Source organism: Enhydra lutris, unplaced genomic scaffold (assembly GCF_002288905.1).
Source record: "Enhydra lutris kenyoni isolate GAN:26980312 unplaced genomic scaffold, ASM228890v2 scaffoldscaffold68, whole genome shotgun sequence".
Taxonomy (NCBI): domain Eukaryota; kingdom Metazoa; phylum Chordata; class Mammalia; order Carnivora; family Mustelidae; genus Enhydra; species Enhydra lutris.
This window is the reverse complement of record NW_019154152.1, coordinates 355,493-376,852: the sequence shown is the minus strand read 5'-3', so window position 1 is coordinate 376,852 and position 21,360 is coordinate 355,493. Positions and strand designations below refer to the sequence as shown.

Sequence of the window (21,360 nt, the reverse complement as noted above, 5' to 3'; positions counted from 1 at the left end):
GTCTTGATCTCAGGATTGTGAGTTCAAGCCCCACGTTGGGCTCCACACTAGGCATGGAGCCTACTTAAAAATATACATAGGTATAATAGATATATAATTGTTTTTACAAATAAGATCATACTAAATTGTTTTATACTACACTTAAAAAGTCATGGTGGGGGCGCCTGGATGGCTCAGTCGGTTAAGCATCTGACTCTTAGTTTCGGCTTAGGTCATGATCTCAGGATCATGGAATGGAGCTCCATATGGGATCCATGCTCAGTGAGGAGTCTGCTTGAAATTGTCTACCTCTGTCCCTCCCCCTCTGCCCCTTTCCCTGCTTGTCCATGTGCAAGTGCTCTCTCTCTCCCCTTCTCGCAAATAAATAAATAAATAAATAATTTTTTAAAAAAAGTTATGTCCATGTTTTCGTGTTCATTAAATAATGATACATATTATTTTCAATAGTTGCATATTATTCCATTGTGTAGAAATATGTTAATTAACTATGGGTAAGCCATTAGATCATTTCCAAGCCTTTGCTATTATAAAAATACTATAATGAATATTCTTATACATACACACAGTTTGTGTACTTTCCTGATTACCTCTTTATGATGAATTAATTCATAGTGATAGAATTGCCAGGTCAAAGGGAACCTGCATTTACAATTAGGATAAATATGGCTAAGTTACAAAAGAGTAAAAAGTTATATCAATTTATATTCTACAGTGCCTGAGAGTTCCACTTTCTGACTTCACCAGCACTGGATAGGGTGAGTACTTTTTACCTTTATCAAGTTGATAGGCAAGAAAAGAAAAAAAAAAAAAAACTTTAATTTTAATTGTATTTTTTGATTACTAGCAAAAAAAAAACTTTGCATGTATTTCTTGACAATTTATGTTGCTTTAGGGAATTGTCACTTAATTCCTTTTCTCAATTTATTATTATTAGTCATTTTCTCATTGATTTGTAGGAGTTCCTTCCATTATCTTGTTACTGTGTTACTTTTGTAGAAGGATCCTGTTGAATACAAAGAAAAGAAACTCAATGAAATTAATTCAAGTAAAAGTTGGTGGGCTACAGCATGGGCATACTGTAAATATGTAACAGGAAATCACATAAATACTCAAGGATATGAATTTTTTTATTTACTGAGGTATTTCTAGTTGTTAGGACAAAGCCTGGCATAGTAATAGGTACTCACTAAATATTTGTTGAATGAAAGAGTGGTTAATCTCTTACTCCCAAACTTGCCCTTTTGTAAATACCTGGGGCTTTGTGATATATTATTCATTCACAATGATTGGCTCTTATCAAAGCTCCACTATGAGACATCAGAAGAGGCATTTGGTTGTCCTTTTTGTCAAAACTGAAGGTCCGAAGTACTTAATATAGTTTTTATATGACTTTCAGCTCCTCTCTGCATGTTTTGGGGATTTGGCTTGGGATACATCTTGGTCCTTAACCAAGAGCTGAAAAATTAGTCAATAAAGATATTTTGTAAGAAGACTGGGTCAGCAAATGTAACACTGCTTCTTCAATTTAATGGTCATTAGTTAATATTTTTCTTAAAGATTTTACTTCTTTATTTGACAGAGAGAGAGGTCACAAGTAGGCAGAGAGGCAGGCAGAGAGAGAGGGGGAAACAGGCTCCCTGCTGAGCAGAGAGCCTGATGTGGGTCTCGATCCCAGGACCCTGGGATAACAACCCAAGCCGAAGGCAGAGGCTTTAACTCACTGAGCCACCAGGTGCCCCGGTCATTGGTTAATTTATGTCAGGCTTTTTAATTTTATTTTTTAAAAATATTTTATTTATTATTTATTAGAGAGAGAGGGAGAGAGTGGACAACAAGAGAGAGAGCACAAGCAGAGTAGGGAGGGAGGCAGAGGGAGAAGGAGACTGCCTGCTGAGCAGGGAGCCGGATGCAGGGCTCCATTCCAGGATCCGGAGATCATGACCTGAGCCCAAGGCAGAGGCTTAACACCTGAGCTACCTAGCCACCCTTATGCCAGGCTTTTTTAGAATCAAGTAAAAAGTAAATGCTCAATAAAAGCCAAGTTGGAAATTTTCCCCATGGGGATATAAATCTCAATATGTTACTGTTTAACAGCTGTAATTGTTACATTGTGCAAATGAGATGTGTAAGGTACAATTTGCAAATAACTTATTATTTTCCCCCATACATTAAAACACACCCAGTGGTTGGGGTGCCTGGGTGGCACAGGCAGTTGAGCGTCGGACTCTTGATTTTGGCTTGGGTCATGGTCTCAGTCATGAGATCAAGCCCAGAGTGGGGCTCAATGCTGAGCGTGGAGCCTACTGAAGATTCTCTCTCTCCTTCTGCCCCTCCCACACTCCCCCCAGTGCCCATGCCCTCCCACTCTTTCTCCCTTAAAGAACAAAAACCAAAACCACACTCAGTGGAGTTAATTCCTCCCTGCTCCTTGAATGAAACATGACACAAATATCACCAGTATTATCTTCCTCCAGCTTGAGCCTGTTATGACAGAAAGGGGAATGGTTGACTTCGTTTCTGTGTCACTACCTAAAATTTCTTTTTTAATACCCCTTCCCTTTACCAAGGAGGTTTCCTTACTTCTCCCAAGTTGGAACAGAGGGAAGGGCAAGAGCGTTCTTAACATGGCTAATACAGTTCTGCAATTAAGGGTTGATGCTCTCTGAACTTAACAGGTGTTTACACTTGATACTTGTTACTTTATGCATTCTTTGGAAACAGCTCTACCCTCACCTTACCCTGATGAGCAAATACTGGCAATCTCTTGCTTACACTTGGGTGAATATATGTCATCTGGCAATCAGTTCAATGCTGGCATCTGTGCTCTATGCCTCAAGCTTCTTTCTGTGGAAGTCTCTACTCTTCCACTTGACTTTCTTCAGTAGTCCATATCTGATCCAGATATCCAGAGAGGCTTTGCCTCACACCTCTGGGAGTATATATTTGGACCAAACTCAAAACTCATCTTTGCAATTAGCCAGCCATCTTTGCTTGTCCAGATTCCACTAGAATGTTGGCTCCATGAAGGCGGGAGGTTTTCATGTATTTCATTCACTGCTGTGGTCACCTGTGCCTAGAATATACTTGTACTCAGTAAGTGCTCTGTAAGTACCGAATGAACGATTTCCTCAGATATGATCTTGACACTAGTGCATTATGACCCCCAGAACCCCCAGCTCTAAGGGCCGTATATCAAAGTTCTATAAAGCCTCTCTCCCTAGGCATGAGGTGAGGAAAAAAGCAATGTCAACACACTGCACACTGAAAACCCTCTCAAAATCTTTTTTTTTTCTTTTAAGATTTTATTTATTTATTTATTTCACAGAGAGCTAGAGAAAGAGCACAAGTAGACAGAACAGCAGGCAGAGGGAGAGGGAGAAGCAGGCTCTCCACTGAGCAGGGAGCCCAACGTGGGGCTTGATCCCAAGACCCTGGAATCATGACCCGAGCCAAAGGCAGATGCTTCACCAACTGAGCCACACAGGCACCCCCTCTCAAAATCTTCTAAACTTCAACTTTTTTCTGACTTAGAAGTGGATAGACAAGAGTTGCAAAAGCAGCCCCCCATTTTTTTCAGTTTCCCCCTTTGATGGCCCTCCACTTTATTGTGGAATGTGGGAATAATTCACTTTCTTGGAGGTGCAGACAAAAGTAAGAGTCTCATTTTAACATCCTGCTACACACACATAACAATTGCACCTGTTTTGAGTGCTGTGAAGTATGTAAGCCTGATGATTCACAGACCTGTACCCCTGGGGCAAATAATACATTATATTAATAAAAACAATTTAAAAAAGCAAAAAAAACCCCCAATTGTACCTGTTTGTTTATGTACTGTCTCCATCTATTAAATCATAAGCTCCTGGAAGACAGGGCCTATGTTTTATACACACACACACACACATATATACACATCCACACACACACACATATATATACACACACCCACACATATACATATATATACATACACATATATATAACTTATATATATTACATATAAATATATATATTTATATTATACACACACACACACACACACACATATGGTGTCATGCAAACTGAGTGCTGGATATGGTTTAAAAAGTTAAGAATGAATAAAAGTACCTTAGCAGTAATAATAATAATTCCAAACATATTGCACAGTACCAGAGATTAATGTCGAAAACTGTCTTCCGAGTACTCTTCTAGAAGAAATCTTTAAGTTTGGAAGTATTTTTTTTCTATTAAAAATTTTTTTTTAAGATTTTATTTATTTATGACAGAGAGAGATAGGGAGAGAGGGAACCTAAGCACAGGGGAGCTGGAGGGGGAGAAGCAGGCTCCCTGCCAAGCAGGGAGCCCAGTGTGGGGCTCCATGCCAGGATGCAGGGATTATAAACTGAGCTGAACTCAGATGCTTAATGACTGAGCCACCCAGGCATCCCTAAAAAAATTTCTTTAATTGAAGTATAATTGACGTATAATATTATATTAGTTTTAGCCACAACATAGTGATCCAACAATTATATATGTTACAAAATGCTCACGTCAGGAAGTGTTGTCACTACCCGTCCACCATACAAAGTTATTATAATATTATTGACTATATACCCTATGCTGTACTCTTCGTCCCTGTGACTTATTTATTTTATTACTGAAGTTTGTACCTCTTAATTCCTAAATTTGGAAATATTTATAGCAGCTTTGTAGGATTGCTTACACCTTGATGTTTCTGAGCTAAATAGTCTCCATTGCCCCTATAGATCTTCTTCAGCAACATCCCTTTCCCCTCTGGCTTCTGGTTGATCTCAGCGGATGGAGGGCACTAGCAGGACATCAGAAAGTAGTGGGAGAGGGACACCTGGGTGGCTCAGTGGGTTAAGCCTCTGCCTTCGGCTCAGGATTCAGGTCATGATCCCAGGGTCCTGGGTATCTAGCCCTGTATCGGGCTCTCTGCTCAGCAGGGAGCCTACTTCCACCTCCCCCCCACACCGCCCCCCAGCCCCACCTGCCTCTCTGCCTACTTGTGATTTCTCTCACTGTCAAAAAAACAAAATCTTAAAAAAAAGAAGAAGAAAAAGAAGAAGGTGGTAGTGGGAGAAAGAGATCAGTGTATTTATTACCCTCCCTTCCTCCCTCCATACTAGCCCAAGTTGGCAGTGGTACTGTACCATCTCTTACTGTTTCCCTGCCCACATTCTGATGTACTCTCTTCAGTTGTGCCTTTTGTGTGTGCCATCTGTTTCCTGCTGGGACCCTGATGGATTCGAATAATATTTTAAATATTTACAGGGTACAGGAGTTATACAATACCTCTTTTTTTTTTTTTAAATGTGAGAAAAGCTTGTTTTCTTGAAGTTGAGTTTATATTATATCTCTCAGAAGGTTAATATTGGTAGGTCTGAAACAGCTGGAAAATAGAACCTAAGATTACGATATATCCCCTTCCCTGTTTTTTTCCTGCTCAAATATACAGGGAAAAAAGTCAGCTTACAGTTGGTTTTGTAATTTTTTCCAATACTAAAAGGAATATACATTTAAACTTTTTCAAATGCAAACAGCATGAAAAAAATCCCTTATAATTCACTAGGTAGAGAAAAATCAGTTAAAATTTTAGTGATTTTTTTTCTCCTACAATAATGTATATCTAAAGAAAGGAAGAAAATTTACCCCAAGAATATATTTTCTAATATTTATAATATGCAATACATTGTATAAATATATATGTATTGTAGGTGTGGCTCTCATTCCACTGAAATAAATATTGCATTTCTTTAGATCAACCTGAATCTAATCCTGAGCTCTCACCCTGCCACGCTGGTGGGAAAGTCAGTTTCAGTTACTGAGCGTTTCCTCTCCACCTAAGATTGTACAAAGTTTCTAGGGCCTTAATTATTTTGGAAGTATGTGGAAATTATTATTTTTTAAAGGTTTTATTTTTAATTTCTTTGAGAGAGCTAAAGAGAGTACATGAGTGGGGGGAGAATGGCAGAGGGAAAGGGAGAAGCAGACTTCCTGCTGAGCAGGGAGCTCGATGTGATGCGGGGCTCCATCCCAGGACCCTGAGACCATGACCTGAGCCACCCAGATGCCCTATACCTGGGAATTATTTAGTTGTCTGTCCACAATGGTTTACTGCTGAGATTTCCTTTTATGCCATCTTTCCTTCTGGTCTCATGATTCCAGTATTCCTTTACCACTCTTGGAACTCAAGAATCTGGAATCAAATGACTGAATCTGGCAACCCCAGCACCCAGGTGCAGCCTTCCCCTTTGAGGTTTTGCCATCGTCCTGGGCTCTGTCACAGAGCAAGATGGAAGACTTAGCTGCTCACTCAACCTTTTGGGTTTCAGACTTCTAAGTCTTGAAGAATCTCTTTTCCACCTCACTTTCAAAGGCATTCCTGTCTTCCCAACCCCACTTCTCATTTCAAAAGACAGCAAGAACCTATGTTGTCACTAAGCAGCTTTTGCTTTTTGCCTTACAAAAATATTAGGATCTGGATACCTGATTGCATGGGGGCAAGAGGTAGGGGAATAGGAGAACACACAGAATTAAAATCTCAACAAAATAACCTGCTATAAAAAATATATGTATCAAATGATAAATGTTTATTTTTCCCCTGCTTTTTTATTTGAACACTGTACCATAAACATTTCATGTCACAATTCATGCTTGTATTTATTTTTAATTTTTAAATATTTTATTTATTTATTTGGCAGAAAGAGAGAGACCACAAGGTAGGCAGAGAGAGAGGGGGAAGCAGGCTCCCCAGTGAGCAGAGAGCCTGATGCAGGGCTCGATCCCAGGACCCCAAGACCATGACCGGAGCCGAAGACAGAGGCTTAACCCACTGAGCCACCCAGGCACCCACCCCATAGTTCATGCTTTTAAATGTCTGTATAACAGTAGGATCCTCTATCATACGAACATATCATCATTTATTTAACAGACATTTAACTGATACCTCATTCTAAAGGCAGCCTTATCTGTGTTTACTACCTTTTTATTTTTACTTTTTCTAGTTATTCAGAAGCTACAGTTCTCTTCTGGTAATAACTAAAGCTTGGAATAGAACAGTTGGAACTAATAGACATAATTTAGAAGAGCAACAATTTAGAGTCTTATCTAAACTCTATAATTTCCCTCCCTTAGTATTACCAAAAGTGAGGCCTGTACAAAAGCCATTGGCATCCTTCAGTTGTTTAGAAATATTTTTTCCAGAAATGAAGCAATTATTACAGAATGTATCTAGATAGTTGAGTAACAATGAATGTTACATGTCCATGGGAGAATTTCAACTTGGCTCTTATTAGAATTTATTTTTATTTAATTCTAAAAAATCCTGAACTGGGGTGTGTGGATGGCTCAGTCATTAAGCATCTGTCTTCATCTCGGGTCATGATCCATCCTGGGGTCCTGGGATTGAACCCCTTGTCGGGGTCCTTGCTCAGCAGGAAGCCTGCTTCTCCCTCTCCCAGTCCCCCTTCTTGTGTTCCCTCTCTCACTGTTTCTCTCTCTGTCAAATAAATAAATAAAATCTTTAAAAAAATTTAAAAATCCCGAGCTAATAAACAATGGCCTTTAAATTAGAGAAGAAGTACTGCTTTTCTGGTCTATTCTTTCTACCAAATACCCTTACGGATCAATTTTGCAACTACTGGTTAGGAATCAGGGTGTACCATGAGCCAAGCCCCCACATCATGCTTAAAGGAACTGAAAACCATTAATACCCTAAGAGACCAAATGTCTCTTCTGGTTGGCCCCCAAGTTAGGCTTTGATATAAAGGCTTCTCTAAAGAGTCCAGCCAACCACCTTCAACTCACAGAGTCACTGATACATGCATGAAAGGGAATGATGAGAAAAAGAAAAATTTCTGGAATCAGGTATTTTTCATTTATTCAATAAATAATTGTTGGTCTTAGTATATTCTAAACATTATCACTAAGATACTAAGAATACCTCAATAAACAGACAAAAATTCCAGAAGAAGAATAAAATGAGATGAAATCAGAGAACAAATGGGATGGAGATTACAGGTGGTATAGGACCTACAGGCCACAGTAAAGACTGACTCTGAGAGAGATAGAAAGCTACTAGAGGGTTTGAGTACAGAAATATCATGACTGACATTTTATTTTCATTTTCTTTTTAAAAAGATTTTATTTATTTATTTATTTATTTATTTATTTATTTATTTATTTGTGAGAGAGAGAGCACACGCAAGCAGGCAGTGTGGCAGGCAGAGGCGGAGAGAGAAGCAGGCTCCCTGCGGAGCAACGAGCCCGATGCGGGACTCATTCCCAGGACCCTGGGATCATGGCCTGAGCCAAAGGCAGTGGCTTAACTGACTGAGCCACTCAGGCATCCCTTATTTTCATTTTCTTAAGTTTATTTATTTTTAAGTAATCTCTATACCTAATGTGGGGCTCGAACTCACAACCCCGAGATCAAGAGTCCCAAGCTCTTCCAACTGAGCCAGTCGAGTGCCCCAAGACTGACATTTAAAAAAGATTGTCCTGACCCATGTATTGAGAACAGATTATAGAGGGCCAAGCAGGCTAATAAGATCAAGGCTCTTAGAGATGACGGTGGCTTAGGCCAGAGTTGTAATGCTGAGATGGTGGGACATAGTTGGATTCTGCATCTATTTTGAAGGCAGAGCCTGATGGATTGGATGTGGCAGGTAAGAGGAAGAGAGGTTTCAAAAGGATGAATGTTACTGGCCTGAGCAGATGGAAGAATGGAGTTCCAGTGAACTGTACGGAAGGAGAGGTGGGAGGAGCAGGTTTTGGGTCGGGGGGGAGATGAGGAGGCAGTTTTGTATATTTCAACTTTGGGATATCTACTGGACTGTCTAGTGGAGTTGAGGCATAGTTTGTTGGCATGTGAGTTGGAATTCAGTGGAGAGATGGAGGCTGCAGATCTAAAATTGGGAGTCACCAGGGCTTCTGGCTGGTTCAGTTGGTAGAACCTGTGACTCTTGATCTTGGGGTTGAGTTCAAGCCACACACTGGGTGCAGATAAAATCTTTAAGGGGTACCTGGGTGGTTCAGTCAGTTAAATGTCTGCCTTTAGCTCAGGTCATCATTCTAGGGTCCTGGGATTGAGACCCACATAGAGCTCCCTGCTTGGTAGGGAATCTGCTTCTCCCTTTGCCTGCAACTCCCCCTGCTTGTGCTCACTTACTATCTGTCAAATAAATAATAAAATCTTTTTAAAAATTTTTAAAAATAAAATAAAGATAATATTGGCTAGTATCTTTTATGATTATTATGAAGACTAAGTGAACTTTTTTATTTAAAGTGCTTAACACACTGTCTGGCTCATTGTAAATATTCAATAAAATATTAGCTACTACTATTATCTTTAAACCAGCATTTGTCTTCCAAAATGTTGCTGGTTGCCTTGGTGATAATATACTCATAGAATCTATACTGTAACAATACCTACTATTTAGCTAAATAAAATGTGGCAAACTGGAGTATCCAGTGAGTGACTCCCTCCCCCATATATAGTATCTTAAATAAATAAATAAAGTAATGGGGCTCTTGGGTGGCTCAATCAGTTAAGTGTCTGCCTTTAGCTCAGGTCATAATCTCAGGGTCCTGGGATCAAGCCCCACATCAGGCTCCCTGCTCAGCAGGGAATCAGTTTCTCCTTCTCCCTCTGCCCCTCCTGCTCATGCTCTCTCTGTCTCTCACATAAATTTTTTTTAAAAAGCACAGTTTAAAAAAAACAAATAAAATAAACATTTCTCAAGGGAGATTCAAGCAAAATTAAATATTTAGGAGAACTTCAAAAGCTAAGAAGTTGAAAAAAAGTTTCCTGGCTGAAAATGTAACTTATTTTTCATCATGAGAAACATACTCCTTAATCCCCATCACCTAATTCACCCTTACCCCCACCCACCTCCCCTCTGGTAACCATCAGTTTGTTCTCTATAGTTAAGAGTCTATATCCTGGTTGACTGGTTCAATTGGTAGAACATGAAACTCTTGCTGTCAGGATTGTGAGTTCAAGCATCACGTTGGGCAGAAAGCTTAGTTTTAAAAAGAAAGAGTCTATTTCTTTTTTTTTTTTTCATTTGCTCATTTATTTTGTTTTTTAAATTCCACATATGAGTGAAATCATATAGTATTTGTCTTTTGCTGACTAATTTTGCTTAGTATTATACTTTCTAGCTCCATCCATGTTGTTGCAGATGGCAAGATTTCATTCTTTTTGATGGCTGAATAGTATTTCATTATATGTATGTGTGTGTGTGTGTGTGTGTGTGTGTGTGTGTGTGTATATATATATATATATATATATATATATATATATCATATTGTCTTTATCCATTCATCCATCAGTGGGCACATGGGCAGTTTCCATAGTTTGGCTATGGCATATAATGCTGCAGTAAACATAGGGGTGCATGTATCCCTTTGAATTAGTGTTTTTGCATTTTTTTGTGTAAATACCCAGTAGTGCAATCACTAGATTATAGGGTAGTTCTATGTTTAATGTTTTGAGGAACCTCCATTCTGTCTTCCACAGTGGCTGCATGAGTTTGGATTCCCACCAACAGCATACGGGAGTTCCTTTTTCTCCACATCCTTACCAACACTTGTTGTTTCTTGTGTTTTTATTTTAGCCGTTCTGACAGGTATGAGGTGATATCTCATTGTGGTTTTGACTGGCATTTCCCTGATGATGAGTGATACTGAACACCTTTTAATGTGTCTGTTGGCCACCTGTAGGTCTTCTTTGAAGAAAGAAGTTACTTTTATTTTTGTTGCCAAGATCTCTGAAATACAAGGATAGAGATTCCTTTAAAGCTTTGGCATTCAGTATGGCTGACTGCTATAAAAGTAGACACATAGTTGGTAAAGTTTGAAATAAGGATGTCCTTCTTCAACAGATTTGAATAATCATTGGTCTAGAAATTATTTCATGCTTTATAGGAAGATGTCTTCTAATTTTTAAAATAAACAACCTCTTATCCTAACCAAATAAAATCCATTTTGATCCTTTTTTTATAGAAATCCACCCCAAGATTATTTGGGAAATCACTTTCCGTATTAAAAACAGACAGTTCTGGGGTACCTGGGTGGCTCAGTGGCTTAAAGCCTCTGCCTTCGGCTCAGGTCATGATCCCAGGGTCCTGGGATCAAGTCCCGCATCGGGCTCTCTGCTCAGTGGGGAGCCTGCTTCCCTTCCTCTCTCTCTGCCTGCCTCTCTGCCTACTTGTGATCTCTGTCTGTCAAATAAATAAATAAGATCTTTAAAATAAAGATGCCTACACCCAGTTCTACCTTTAATAAGCCAAAGCCAGCATTTTTTAGTCCCAGAGTGAGTTCAGCCTTTCTTTCCCTTTGGCTATTGCTGAGGTGGCAGGGGTAACCATTGAGAAACAACAACAACAACAAAAACCAAGACATTTTGTGATGGAAAGAGCATTCTTAGCAATAAGCCAAAATTTTTCATTTGTTGTATTTCTTTTTGTTTCCTCATGACAAGAGTGAAAAAAATTCAATCCCTAATCTATGAGTAGGCTAATTATTCTTCAAATATTGGTCATGATAAAAATAACGTGCCTTTCGCCTGGGGGACTCAGTCGGTTAAGTGTCTCCCTTCGGCTCAGGGCATGACCTCCAGGTCCTGGGATTGAGTTCCGCATCAGGGTCCTTGCTCATCTGGTTCTCCCTCTGCCTCTCCTCCTGCTTGTCCTTTCTCTCTCTCTCTCTCTCTCTCTCTCTCTCTCTCTCTCGTTCACGCTCTCTCTTTCTCTCTCACAAATAAATAAATAAAATCTTAAAAAAAAAAAAAAAGTAACATGCCCTTTAGGGGTGCCTGGCTGGCTTAGTTTGTGGATCGGGCAACTCTCGATCCTGCGGTTGTGGGTTCAACTCCCATGTTGAGTGTAGGGATTACTGTAAAAAAAAAAAGTAACGTGCCCTTTAAAACCAATTGACTTGAAGTCCAGGGCGCAATTCCCTTCTCTGCTGCTAGGTGGCAATTAATGCCTTGGAGAGGAAAAAGTCTGCCCGCCCTCCCCGCCCCCCTTTCCCCACCCAGAAAGATACGTGCGTTTTCTCTTCTTTAAGGTAAGAATTCTCTTAAGGATAATATTCTCTTTCCTGTTTTGTTTTGTCCAAGTGAATTTACATTCACCTTTTCCTTTAATTGTTAAGAATAACACATACAAATATAAAGCAGACTGCTATAGCTAGGGAAGAATAGATCATATCTTTTAAAGAGGGTGGTTTCCAAAAAGAGTGTATGTTCATGAGTGATATAGAGTAGGAAGTTGCTATAATTTCCCTGCAGCATTTTTTCTTCTTTCATTTTTACTAAAGAAAATTTCCTGTGAAAGGAATTATTACTGGCCCATGCCAACTTTATGCCAAATGTAATATAGTTAAATATAAAACAAAAATGGAGAAGGAAAATAATTTTAAAGACCTCAAAGTAATTCCAGTGTGGTGAAACTGCTTTCCAGGTGAACTATAGGAAAAATAATAAAACAATTCTTTATCAGAATCACAGACTGGTACAATATTTTTTTTTAAAAACCAAGGTTTTTTTTTTTTCCTTTTCGGACAACCTATTCAGATTTATCTATTCCTATCAAAATTAATTAAAGACTACGCATACTTTCTGTGTATTTATAAATCTAGGAGTCTGGTCTGAATGCTTTTAAAAATATATTTACTCATGTACATTGCTTTTTGTGACTTTCCTTACCAAAAGACTGTATGTAGTGGGTGTTTTGCTCCATAAAATTCAAAATATCAAATCCCTATTCAAAGAAGACTCTCAGTTTGGGTCTCAAACCAAAAAGACTCTCCCCAGGCTGAACTTAATGAAGCCTAACACCAAAAAGAAAAGCTGTTTCTGGCATTCTAGGCCTTCCCTGCATCCAGATGGCCCGTCTGTAGCCTAGCCAGAACCAAACCCTTCCTGCTGCCTTTTCTGCCGGCCTTGGATGGCAGCCCCGGGCTACACCAGCTTCCATACCCCTTTAACTCCTCAGTACCCAAGGTTTTTAAGAGATGGGACTTACAGTGTGAATTGGTCAAAAGAGTAAATCAAATTGAAAGCTTAAAGTTTAGTTTATAAAATATTTCTCTGCATCACCTTCCCCCCTTCTCCTCCCATAGGCCTCCTCCCGGAGTGGTTCAGCTAGCCAGTTGGCATCAGAAGAGCACCGTTTGGAAGGGAGTGTGTGTGGGCTGCCTGCAGGTGAGGACGGGGCCGCCAAGGCAGACGATGCGGTTTGTCCTGTGCCTACACCCAATACCTGACTTGTGCCTTTCCAGAGCATTTGTATACACAGAGCAGTTCTGCTGTTTAGGGTGTGGGTAACTTTAAAAAAGTACTTTTTAAAATAACTCGTTGACGAGACTACGTTCAGCAAACAAGAATGCATAAAGGGGAGATAGAAAATGACCATGCATGGATTTAAGTGAGAACTTCTATGAAGGAGTTGTCCCAGCAAAACAAATCTACTCTATGTTTTACAAGGACCCTTGGAAATCTAACTAGTGGCAGCCATTGTTTTCTTCAAGCTTTTCAAAAGTTGGTTTGTATGTGGGAATTGCACCAGAAGGTAATACACAAAGCAAACTTTACTCCTGAAGGCAGTATTTCCCAGTGGTTTTGCTTTTCTCCACATTGAGAGATGGCTATTAACTGATTTGTAAGGGTGCTTCTAAGTTGACCAGAATAGATATTTTTACATGAAAGTCTAGGACTCTCTATCACTTTCCTTCTTATTTTTGAATCTCATTTCTTAGTTCTGCACTCACAGTTATTTTTAATTATTATTATTATGCCTGTCGCCAAGCTATTTCACTTTCTGCAGAGTTGATTAGAGACCTGAGAAATCTAGGCCAACATAAAGTCCTGGTTTCCAGGTCAGACTACACGAACAAAGGGAAAAAAAAGGCAAAAATGCTAGCTTTCACAAAGCCCTTAAAGAAAACAAACCCAAAAAATGCAAAGGAACCTAGAAGTATGGAGAATGGAGTTTAAAAACAGGAACCCATGGAAGGAAGAATGAAAGGATAAAACACTATTACAGCACTGAGACGAAAAGAAAGTGTTTGAAAGAGTGAATGCAGATATGTCTGGTATACGTATTGACTTTCAATATTTAGCCTGGAGTGCTGGGCATCTGCTCCAAGCACCAGAACCTCTCTCAACAGCTGACGTAAAAGAGGCACTCTGGCCCTGCTTCCTGTTCGTAGCTTCAGAACTGAAACACTACCCTTGACCCTCTCCACCCACCTCACTCTGTTCATGGCTTCACTCACCTGATCTCAGCTTCACCACTTACCTCTCTGCATTTGCCTGGCCCACGAATGCACAAGGTTGTCTTCTGTACCATGACCTTGACTCCCTACAAATAGGATGATGAAAATTGGGGACTATCCCTCCAGCTATGTTGTCTCAGGCTACCTTGGGTAACATTCCTCCCTGTTGGACCCACTCTTCACTATTTTCCCTCCTATGGAAAAGACAATGAACCAGACAGGCGTTGGGAAAGATCATGTACTCAGGAGAGATCAGATATCCCTTATGTTTCAATGCATATTTCCAAAATATAGGCTGAGAGCACCTTAGTGCAAAAAAAGCAAAAAGGCCCATGATTTCTGGACATAAATGTTTGTTTTTCAGTTTTACACATAATTTTTAAAAAATATTTTATTTATTTATTTGGCAGAGCGAGAGAGAAAGAGTACAAGCAGGGGGAGCAGCAGGTAGAGGGAGAAAAGCCCGACTTGGGTCAGCCTGACCTTAGTCAAAGACAGACACTTAACTGACTAAGCCACCCAGACATCTCCAGTTTTACACATATTACCTTACTAACAATTGATATCTGATGGATTACAGTCAGATTTTCACAGAACAATAAAAAAGTACTCCTCTAGGAAGTAAATGTGAGAAAACAATTTATGAAAGCAAAAAAGGAACTAACACATCAAGGTAGATGTCAGTTTTTCTTAGAAAATCTGAAGAAAAACCCAGTTAAACAGGAAGATTGTTTTCTAATAAGTCATCTAATGTTGGTTTAATGCTCTTTTTTTAAAAGTGCCTTTTAGGGACACCTGGGTGGCTCAGTTGGTTAGACATCTGCCTTCGGTTTGGGTCATGGTCAAGTCCCATGTGGGGCTCCCCGCTTAGCAGGGAGTCTGCTTCTCCTTCTGCCTGCTACTCCCCCTGCTTGTGCTCACTGGCTTTCTCTCTCTGACAAATAAATAAAATCTTTAAAAAAAAAAAAAAGTGCTTTTTATTTCTGTGAAAAGAATTTTACTTCCTTTTTCATTTTGAGGAGAGGGGCAAAAACTTGGGAGCATCATTCCTGCGTTCCAGTATAAAAAGAAAATTGCTGGCATGAGAAATGTTATGAATTTACGAAAAATAATAGCTTTCTTTCCTAATTAAAATATTGCATTTTCCTTACTTTTCCCCGTTACCATGAGAATGTATACATACATGTGTGTGTATGTATGTATATGTATATATATATATATATATATATATATATACACATACAACCTTGCATGAAACCCTTTGACCAAATTTCACAACTCTAGTCCTATGCTCATAAGAAGTCTTTATTTAGTTTCAGTCTTTCCAAATAAGCCTGTAAGTTTTGACAGAGCAAATATCAGTTTGGTCCTCTCTGTCCTCTGTCCCTTGACCCCCTGCTGAAACCTGGCTCAGTCTGTTCACCTAAAAAGGTGAAACTAGACCCTATTTTTACAGAGTATTTTTGTTTTTATGTAGGGCCAAACAGCCATGAAGAGCTCCAGGCGGGCCCAGGAAGGAGACAGAGATTGGCTGCCGTCCAGTTGAGCTGGCTCACAAGAAGTTCAGCTTCCTTGTCCTCTCACAGACAGTCCCTTCCATGCTGACCTTTGACTAGCCTGCAGGGCTCTCGCGCCCTAACCCTGCTGCCTCTTTGCCCACACTCTTCCTCTTCCCCACACTGTTGGTACTTCTTGGAAGAGGGAAAAAGCCTGAGGAAAAAGGGCTGGGGAGAGGAAAAGTGAAAGTCCTAACTCTCGAGCCTCTAAGGATTTTCTCCCTGTCCTTGATAGGAGACATAGTGTTAATTTAAAAGGATGTCAATGTATGACATGCGAAATTTGCAAAAATATGGAGAATTTAGCGTGCTCTATGTATTAGGGTAATTTACAAGCCTCAGAAGAACATGCTAGCCCTTCTGCAAATATCCCATAGTCTTTTTTAAACTCCGTATTTAATCAAACTTTTTGCAGACGGTTTGCTTCCTTTTTGTAACTATTATCAGTAGTTCTGTTGTAGGGGAATAGATTTAAGGAAAAATTGCAGTGCATATAGACAATGATCAAGTAGCTTATAAATTTTAATGCCAAAGACTTTGAAAATGCAAATGATTTTTTTCATAATTATTTGATTAATTTTGAAAGAGACCCAAACAATATATAACACCTTCTATACTGGGTTTAAGATTTAAGAAAGAGGTAAATTATATGGAGCAAAAATTGTAAAATTACCTTTATCATTGCAAAAGTAAACATTTGATTGTATTTTCCGGATTTTTCTTCCCCTTCGATGACTTTAGTGCCAGTGGCTCAGTTGCATGCTTGGCATCTCTCCTCCTGCTAACTTTGTACAAACAATGCCCTCCCTCATTTGGGGGTGTCTATTACTCTTTCATCAGGCCTCTTCTATTTACCTTCCAAAAGCTGGCATTCAACTGAAACCAGAGGAAAAAAATCTTTTCCCAGTTTGTTGGCTACTTGTTGCAGGCAATTGACTGCTTTTCCTTCCCCTATTGTGTCACCTCTACCCCTTAAAACACTTGATAAAGCTCCGGCTGAGCCCTCTTGTAATTGCCAGAGCTTGGCTTCCTTTAAAAAAAGTACTTAGAAGCAACCGGTATTTTCTTAAGAAAAGAGTCGTTGATCTCTACCCATAATGTCTGCACAATGAAAAGCACCATAGAACTGGAAGGGACTTCCCAGTTTAATCCCACCCATGAATTTACAAGGGACTGAGGCCCAGAGAACTAAGAGTATTCCCCAACTTCTAAGGCAAAGATTTCTTACTTTTTCTATACCATGAATCCCTTGTCATCTGGTGAAACCTATGGACTCCTTCTCAAAATAGTGTTCTTGTGGTGCGTGGGTGGCTCAGTGGGTTAAGCCTCTGCCTTGGGCTCAGGTCATGGTCTCAGGATCCTGGGATCCAGCCCCGCCTCAGGCTCTCTGCTCAGCAGGAAGCCTGCTCCCCCGCCCCTTCTCTCTGCCTGCCTCTCTGCCTACTTGTGACCTCTCTCTCAAATAAATAAATAAAATCTTTTAAAAAATTTTAAAACAACAAAAAAAGATTTTATTTGTTTATTTGAGAGAGAGAGAGAGAGAGAGAGAGAGCAAGAGAGAGCACATGAGCACAGGGAGGGGCAGAGTGGCTGCCTGAGTGGCTTAGTCCCTTAAGGCACCAACTCTTCATTTTGGCTGGGGTAGTGATCTCAGGTCCTGAGATGCAGCCCTGCATTGGGCTCCGAGCTCAGTGGGGAGTCTGCTTGAGATTGTTTTTCTCTGTCTCCTTCTGCCCCTCCCCCTGCTCATGCTCTCTCTCTCTCCCCCCTCTAAAATAAATAAATAAATAAATAAAATCTTTTTTTTTTTTAAGAGCATAAAATCAAGTTTATAAAGTTGGACTCCTTCACACCATAAAAATTAACTCAGAATGGATCAAAAACCTAGTAGAACTAAAATGATATAATTCTTAGAGGAAAATATGAGTAAACTTGAGTAACTGTAGATTAGGGAATGGTTTCTTCCGCCTTTTTAAAAACAGTTTTATCAAAATATAATCTATATATACCATAAAATCATCCATTTAAAGTATATATAGTTTTAGTATATTTACAGAGTTGTGCAACCGTTATCATGGTCTAATTTTAGGACCTGATTTATTGATTTTAATTTTTTTTAAGTAATCTTCACTTATTTTGGGGCCCTGAACTCACAACCCTGGAGATCAAGAATTGAATGGTCTTCCAACCAAGCCAGCCAGGTGCCCCACTTACTTATTTATTTTTAAACAATAAGGAGGATTTATTGGTATATGTACAGAGATGACCAAACGGTGACAGCAAAGTCTGGATTTTTCTCAGTCTACCTCTTCTTTTCTTTTGCTATTTTTAAAAGGTATCTCTCTTAGATTAAGCCACATATTATATAATTCACTCATTTAAAATATATAATTCAATAGTTTTTGGTATATTCACAGAGTTGTTCAATCATTACCGAGACAATGATTTCTTAGGAGATATGACATCAAAAGCACAAGCCATAAAGAGAAAAGGTAAATTGTACTACTTAAAATAAAAACTTTAAATTAAAATTAATTAATTAATTGATCATTGGATCAATTAATGATCCAATTAAAGATGGGGAAAGGATTTGAATAGATAGTTCTTCAAAAAAGAAATACAAGGGGCGCCTGGGTGGCTCAGTTGGTTAAGCGACTGCCTTCGGCTCAGGTCATGATCCCGGAGTCCTGGGATCGAGTCCTGCATTGGGCTCGCTGCTCAGCGGGGAGTCTGCTTCTCCTTCTGACCTTCTCCCGTCTCATGCTCTCTCTGTGTCACTCTGTCAAATAAATAAATAAAACCTTAAAAAAAAAAAAAAAAAGGAATACAGATGGCCCATAACTGGCAAAAGGGCTTCAGCAATGGAATGTAGAAAACATCCATCAGGCTCACCCACCTCCAGATATCCATAGACCCTAACTAACCAATGGGCTACTTACAATCAGGCACAGTTACCGAAAAGGGAGAATTCCGTATGTTGCCATACCTCCTCACCTCCCCACCTTAAAAACAGCCCCCACCCACTGCTTCATTGCAGACAGCCTATTCTCTGCTGTCCTTCCTGCCACTGTTCTGCCAGCTGTTCCCCTGTGGTATGTTTAATAGACTTCTGTCTCCTTTGTTCTGCCTCAGGTGAATTCTTTCACTGCCCCTACCACTGGCCTCCACTCTATGTTGCCCCACATTTGGGGGGCCCCATCTGATCGAGGTACACCCTGTTTAGACACCACAATAACCACATGAAAAAATGTGAAGCATTTTTAGCCATTAGGGAAATGCAAATCAAAACCACAATGAGATACTACTTCATACCTACTAGAATGCTATAAACAAAAAGATACACAACCACAAGAGATAGAAAGAACATTGAGAGATCAAAACTGGCAAACACTGGGGCACCTGGGTGGCTCAGTGGGTTAAGCCTCTGCCTTCAGCTCGGGTCGTGATCTCAGGGTCCTGGGATCAAGCCCTGCATCGGGCTCTCTGCTCAGCAGTGAGCCTGCTTCTCCCTCTCTCTGCCTGCCTCTCTGCCTACTTGTGATCTCTCTCTCTCTCTGTCAAATAAATAAATAAAATCTTAAAAACAAAACAAAACTGGCAAACACTGCCTGTGGTATAAAATAGTACAACCACTTTAGGAGAACAGTCTGGCAAGTCTTCAAGAGGTTAAACATGAAATTACCTTATGACCCAGCAACTCTAGGTATAAACCCATTATAAATTAAAGCAACCATCTACACAAACAATTGTACTTGAATGCTCATACCAGCATTATTCATAATAGCTAAAAAGTTGAAACAACCTAAATTTCCATCAGTATGAATAAAAACATGGTATATCTATTGCGATGGGATATTTTTTGACAGTAGAAAGAAATGAAGTCCTGATCCATGTTACAACTCAGATGAAACTTAAAAAACATTACATTAAGTGAAAGACACCAGTTACAAAAGACCACATATTGTATGACTCCATTTATATGAAAGATCTGGAATAGGCACATTTATAAAAATCGAAAGTAGATTAGTGGTTATCTAGGGCTGGGGGCTAGAAGGAGGAGAGTGGAAAGTGATAACTAATGAGGATGGGTTTCTTTTTTGTGGTAATGAAAATGTTCTAAACTTAGATTATAATGATGGTTGTATAGTTCAGTGACTACAGTAAAGCCATTGAATTGTACACTTTAAATGAATGAATTTTATGTGATATGAATTATATCTCAATAAAGATCTTTTTAAAAAATAACATACATAAGAACCCAAAGGAAACCAATTCTATCAAAATGTGGTCATCAGTATATTAAAAAACAAATATGTGATATTGTAAGATATGTGCTTTCTTATTAACACATAAAATTTTAAGTTATAGCAGCAAATCTATTAACTACCATGATTTTGAAGTAGTGATAAATGGTTATGATACTTTGAGATAAATCAGCAACAAATGCAAAAGCAATAAAATACCTGGCTTCTATTGGTGAAAAGTCGCAAGTCCTACTAACACTCTGGTTTCTTGTCTGTAGTAATAATCGAAGGACTACATGGCATATTTAAGCCTACAAATGGGAAGAAGTAACACATAGAGGAGATGTTGGGAGGTGCTGAATGAAATGCTAAATTTCAATTAATAATGATATAATTTTTTTCCTTTCCAAATTCACTGGCACCCTGAATTCTATCTATAGAACCTGTAGGGGTTCATCAGGAAAGTCAGTGAGAAAGGTGGTATAAAACTATGCTTCATGACAGCCCAGTACCCCATCTAACCTTACTCTTTTTTTTTTCTTTTTTAATCCATCTAACCTTACTCTTTTTTTTTTTCTTTTTTAATAAAGGGGAGTAAGTAGAAAAGAATGAGTTTTTTATTTAAACTGATAAAGTGAGTCATTTCTAAAAAGAGAGGGACCCAAGATTTGCTTGCATGGGAGTTTCTAAAGAAAAAAGGATTTTTGGCTATAACCTTCCCCTTCCTACCCTGTCCCACCACCCCCCCGCCCCCGCCCCACCACAACTGCCATCGTCAAACGATGCTAGAATGCTTCTTCTCCCTTTCTTTTTTTTTTTTTTTTAATTTTTTAAAAAAGATTTTATTTATTTATTTGACAGACAGAGATCACAAGTAGGCAGAGAGGCAGGCAGAGAGAGAGAGGAGGAAGCAGGCTCCCTGCTGAGCAGAGAGCCCGATGCAGGGCTCCATCCCAGGACCCTGGGACCATGACCTGAGCTGAAGGCAGAGGCTTTAACCCACTGAGCCACCCAGGCGCCCCATTCTTCTCCCTTTCAATAGAATACATTGATTTTGAGAAATAATTGTTACTTAGAATTCTAGGGGAAATGTGAATTTTTCACTTTTCTCAGAGGGAATATTTTCAAGAACTAGCCTTTGAATGCCAGGCAAGGCAAGGAAGCTGCCGGCAAAGTTTGAATCAGTGGGAAATGATGGGGTAACCAAGCTCCAACCACTGATTTTAGATTTCACAGAAATTTAGCCACTTTCTGAGTTACAGAGGAGTTTACCA

The 21,360-nt window shown here is 39.4% G+C and overlaps 1 long non-coding RNA gene across 1 annotated transcript; it reads left to right on the top strand.

Moving 5' to 3' along the window:
- Positions 1-711: 711 nt before the first annotated feature.
- Positions 712-16,548, top strand: LOC111159570. The gene is made up of 3 exons (XR_002641419.1): positions 712-755; positions 13,132-13,213; positions 15,764-16,548. It is a non-coding gene; the product is annotated as an uncharacterized LOC111159570 (long non-coding RNA).
- Positions 16,549-21,360: the final 4,812 nt, after the last annotated feature.